The sequence below is a fragment of the Neophocaena asiaeorientalis genome, unplaced genomic scaffold (genome assembly GCF_003031525.2).
Source record: "Neophocaena asiaeorientalis asiaeorientalis breed wild unplaced genomic scaffold, Neophocaena_asiaeorientalis_V1.1 scaffold521, whole genome shotgun sequence".
Taxonomy (NCBI): domain Eukaryota; kingdom Metazoa; phylum Chordata; class Mammalia; order Artiodactyla; family Phocoenidae; genus Neophocaena; species Neophocaena asiaeorientalis.
The window spans coordinates 4236051-4241484 of NW_020174712.1; the positions used below are offsets into that span (position 1 = coordinate 4236051).

The following is a 5434-nucleotide window of genomic DNA, read 5'->3' on the forward strand; positions in this document are numbered from 1 at the left end:
GGGAATTCACATCACCTATCTGGGCCATAGCTTTTCTCTGTAAATTGAGTGAGTTTGGCTAAATCATACCCTGTTCCAGTGTTTTGGTCAATTTTCTAGGTCTTTGTAGGTTTATCATTTGCATGTCCCCCTGTGGGAAGATGGAATCTCTTACTATAGCCCGAGATACTAGAAGATCAGCTAGTTAACGGGCTACAGCCGAAGAGAACATTCCCATCGAGTTGAGAAAGAGACCATGGGTGGTGAGTCTAGTATAGAGCCCTAGGAATCTAATGCCTGTTTTTCCCTTTCCCATTAGATGGTTTTTTCCTGTTTTCAATATAGTATTCTATAGATTTGTACTTCACTTTGGTATCTAAAGAAAACACGCATTATCATTCCCATGGATGATTAGAAAACAAAACTTTGAAAAATTAAATTCATGCCAGGATCTTCCCATCTCAGAATAGCTGGGAAAATATTTATATTGGCTGTTGAGCTCATGTCAAATGGCCAAACAATGATTATAGGGAGGTTGTTGTCCTGATTATACATTATCTCCTCGTTATGATTCAATAGTTTGTTAAATAATTTTAATATTATTTAAAATATATTTTGTCCTATAATAACTATAATTTTAAATCGTGTTTGTGAAGTAACTGTATTTACAAGTAACCTCTGTCTTAGTGAAATAATTTTGCTTATTAGTAAAACTAAATATTGCCCCTGTTAAACAGAATGAATTGCAAGACTTACGGGGTGTGTTAGTTTCCTAAGGCTGCTGTAGCAAACTGCCACACACCAGGTGACCTAGAACAACAGAAATTTATTCTCTCACGGCTCTGGAGGCCAGAAGTCCAAAATCAAGTGTCAGCAGGGCCAAGCTGCCCCTGAAGACTCCAGACTCCAGAAATTCAGAATCAGATTGCCAATACAATGGCAGAGTAAGTGATAAAGAAAAGCTGGAGGTGGAAACGGGACTGCTGTGGGGTTAGAGATACAGATCAGGAACGTCATTGTAACAACTCTTTGCTCTTCTCCTAATTGAAGGTGTAGCCTTGTTGATCATTGGTTTCTGTCAAGAATCCAGAGGGGCACTGATGTCTGCCCATAAGTGTGTAAATTTTCAGCATGTCTTTCCTGAATGGGCATGAAAAAGCTGTGAAACACCGGGAAACTGAGATGCTCTATTCTAGCAAGACGCCACCTGGTAAGAACCACGTCTACGTCTGTAGCTAAGTATCAGGGACTTCGTCTCATTTTGTAGTGGTTGTGCATGTGTCGTTTCTTCCAGCCTACCTTAAATAATAAACTTTCCAATTCCTTTGTCCATTCTGGGTTCTGTGCTGAGGCCGAGTGCCATTTTGATACAGATAATGTGGGCATTTTTCTGAGGATTGTGAAATATTAGTTTTGAAGTTTTGGGAGATATTAGTTTCCAAACCCCTGTCTTAGTAAAGATGTAGGAAGAAAGTAAGGACAGCACTGACAGATCAAAGCAGGGCTGGTAGGCATTATAGGTTTGGTAAAATTGGGAAGTTTGAGAATAAGAGACAGAAGAACAAGTTTGTAAAACCAGCTTCTGAGGTTTAACAAATGAAGCCACTTAAAAGGGAATGTTGAAATCACTCAGATACTAGAAGCTGGGTAGAACACAATTTATTGAACAAATGTATTTGGAATGTATTGAATTTGCATTTTCTCTCTGTGATTTGTACATTAAAATATTTGCCATATCCTTATTTGTTGTGAAGGTGGAATGAATGTGCTTTTCTTTGAACATGTGCTTCACTTGCCTTTCACTGAGTCAAAGTTATTTTGCAAACAGGGTTCCATTCAAACGTTATTGCCTGATCCGATAACAGTAACAGGTAGGACCTCTTGAAGCTTTTCTAATCATGTAATAATTCACTAAATTCTCACAACAATCACAGGAGAGAGTCAACATTACCATTTCACAGCTGGGGACGCTGAGGCTTGGAGAAGTTCAGGAATTCTTCCAAACCTCACACAAGTCGTAAAAGTCGTAGAACCAAGATGTGAACCTAGTTAGCCCTGCTCCTGCCTTCCTGCTCTTAACCAACTTATCAAACCAACTAGCAGAGCACATTGTTTTATTGAAACTGCACGTTATTCTAGAGTTTGCAACTTAAATCCAAGACAGCACTTTTTCCCCCTTACGTTCTCAGGTTTTATTCATCTAGCTCATTTCTACAGGTCAGTATATTTCTATCATAAATATACTGATGTGTAAGTATGCTGATGCCAATGCAGCATCTAGGCACGAGAACGAAATGTATTACCTTGAACCACCCAAATTTGGTCAGTGGGTTAAAGAGTAGTATGGCTGCTTTTTGTCCTCTTGACACTCTGGCACAGCCCTTTTAAGCTATGAGAGAATATTGGTATTCATGTATATCCAAGTCACAGATGCCTTACCTTTTCTTGAATGCTCTCCAGTGCCTCAGAAGCAACGTGATGCTGAAGATAAACTATAAGAAGAGGGCTAGAGGTGTGAGAGGGCTACACGTACGGGAGATGTGGACCAGAACAAGAAGGCTGGAGTCACAGTGGATGTCTGGTTTGGGAACTCGCTGCAGCTCCTAGAGATAACCAGGTGGCATGTTAGAACTGAAGTCTGCTGAGCCTGTTACGTGAACTGCAAACATAGTTTGGAGTCAGACGGTCCGGCATGTGGGCCAGCCATGGGGACACTCTTGGGAAAGGGCAGTCTTACCAAATCAGTCCCTGCAACAGGGAGCAAGGAGTCTTCTTAGTTCATCCAAATCTCATCTCTAGCCATCTGGCGTGGATTCCAGAGAGTTTGTGTGGTACCCTGAGTTAGAACCCTGAGTTCCCAGTAATAAAAACAGGATGAAATGATTGAAGGACTTGACTTTTCCCTAGCAAGCCGACTTCCCTGTATCCACCAGCTCCTTCCTCTTCTCCAACATGTTATGAAAGCTAAAGGATCTGTGTTCATAGCAATGTCTTCTGTGCCTGACCTTCAGATGACATACCATAGGCTTCCTTTTGAAGCATCAATGCTGTTTGACATCCTAAGTAATGTGGACGTAATATGTAAAGATGTACAGTGGAAGTTTTGATTTGAAGCCTGGTAATAGGCTTCACAGTTTTGTTTCCTGGTTAGGAGTATTTTCATGGTTGCCACCAGAATGCCTACGTAGGGAAAAAAAAAGGGGGTGTTGAGGAAGAAATGACAGGGGCAAATCTTGATAAAAGTTTAATTCACTGACAGACAGTCAATAGGAGAAAAGACATTACCAGCTGCATATATTAGCACATTATTAACACACCCACTCAGGTTTTGAAATATCCATTTAAAATAACTTAATTAAAACCCAGTTATAGAAACTTTCCACACTAACAATGAAACATCTATTTTATGATCATTCTACGTCAGTGGACTTTAATTTTTAAAAATGAACTGCAGTGCCTTTTAAAAAGAGCACTAAAAGGGAAAACCTACATAATACTCATACTGTTTCAAAGATATTTTTGCCTTGATTTGAGAACATGAATTCTAGTCGTCCTCTCTAATATGGGGAAAACAGAAAGCATTCTAAGCAGAGGATGGCTGTTAGTATTTGTCCTGTTTTAAGAAGTTTTCATCTTAGGCACATTAAGGAACTAAACTACAAAATTTGTGTTTTGACAACTGTGTAAGAAATTAATTTTTAAAATATATACATATTATGTGTGATGTTTTTATAACATGCCATCCAATTATAACTTTTTAAAAGTATTCAGAAAAAAATTTATTAAACATTTTAGAAACCCTGATAAATGTAGTAATATGAATATAAAGCAAGCTTTCCAGAAAATCACTTCCCATTTTCTATTTTTGGCCAGAGTCCTCTTTCAGCCAGTAGAGGGGTGAGCCAGACCTCACAAAGTGAAGATGGTGCCTCTTGTTCCTCTGCTTGTCATAGACCTCAATCTGGTTCAGCATCCACGTGTGTGCTGTGCCCAGCTTCCCCTCTTGGGAGCCAGCATCCGTCACAGCTTCCATGAATAGCAAGTTATCCTAAACTGTCTATTGGATCCTATTAGATTGTAGGCTCCTTCAGATTTCTTTAGATTGTGCATTTTAGGACTTCCGAAATAAGAATGTAATTCCAAACCAAAAATAAAGTAGTACCAGTGTCTATTTTACCTAAATGCTCACAGATACAGTATCTCCTGTGCTCTTTACCTTTGTTGTTTTCATGATGTACACGGAGCTGTCATAGCTGTTGGCAGAACTAACACGTGACTGGATTATAAGCAAACTTTGAAAAGAAGGGTTTATGCTTTTAACGTTAATGCAAAATTGAAAGATTTGAGTTTCTCACTTAAGAATGTCAATAACACATTTGTTTATTTCCTACCTCCCTCAAACAAATTTTTCCTTGCACAATATATTTGTAATATATGAGTGCACAAACACGTCAGTGTTTACACATTGGAAAACTGAGATTTTAGTATTAATGTTGCCATTCAGCTTTTCGTCAGGCTTTTCCTGCTCAGAAACATTTGAGTTTTCCCTATTTTCTACATCATCAATCCCAAACTCCTCTATCTGGTCGTCAATCCATCCCCTCTCCAATCAGGCTCCACCCGTCCCATCAAATATATTCTTTGAATTCCCAGTGAGCACACACTTATCAAGCCCTTCTCCCTCACCTGTGCTCACCTGCACCAATCTCCAGGCAACTCTCTCAATTCAAAGATCAAACATTCTCTAGCTCAGTCCTTACATAATCAATTTCCTAATTTAGCACTGAATTTGATATTTAGTTATACATTGCATCAATTTGTAATATGATGCTATTATTAAATTATTTTCTATGTCTCACTCTGTTTTCCTCAACTGTTCTGGAAGCATAAACAACTAAATCATGAAGGGGTAAGTATGAAGTTCAGAAATAATCGAACTGTTAGCAATGCCATTTCCGGGTTGGGGGCCGAGCGGGTTGGGATGACTGAAAGCAGAAGACAACTCCGGAACCTGCTCATTTCCAGCAAGGACAGCAATAGTAACTTCTCCTAGCAGCAGCCCCATCCTATAAATATTCAAGCCCTCACCCTACCAAGGGGTCGCTTGCGGTCCTGGTTGGGTCCTGAGAAATCAGGGTTGGGGAAGTAAAGAGAGGAACAGTCTCTCATCAGTTTAGGACTTTCCATTGTTATAATCTCATTGCTCCAAGAGTTGTTTAAAGACACGGTTGAATGGAATTAAGTCTGCCCTTATTTTTCAACCCAGATGGAAAAAAAGTGAAGCATTCATGAAATACAAATCTAAGATGACTTTTCTGAAATTGTATTTTCTTCCTGGAAATGGCATAGCAAAAGCTATAACAAAATGTTTATAGAATTTTAATATATTAAGTTGTAAGTAAAATGCATGCATTTGAAATACATTTATCATAATTTTATATAGTTTTATAGAGTT

The 5434-nt window shown here is 38.9% G+C and overlaps 1 long non-coding RNA gene across 1 annotated transcript; it reads left to right on the forward strand.

The window, feature by feature from the left end:
- The first annotated feature begins 1035 nt into the window (after positions 1–1035).
- Positions 1036–2523, forward strand: LOC112409650 (uncharacterized). Its single transcript, XR_003005192.1, has 3 exons — positions 1036–1189; positions 1808–1850; positions 2440–2523. It is a non-coding gene; the product is annotated as an uncharacterized LOC112409650 (long non-coding RNA).
- The last annotated feature ends 2911 nt before the right edge of the window (positions 2524–5434 follow it).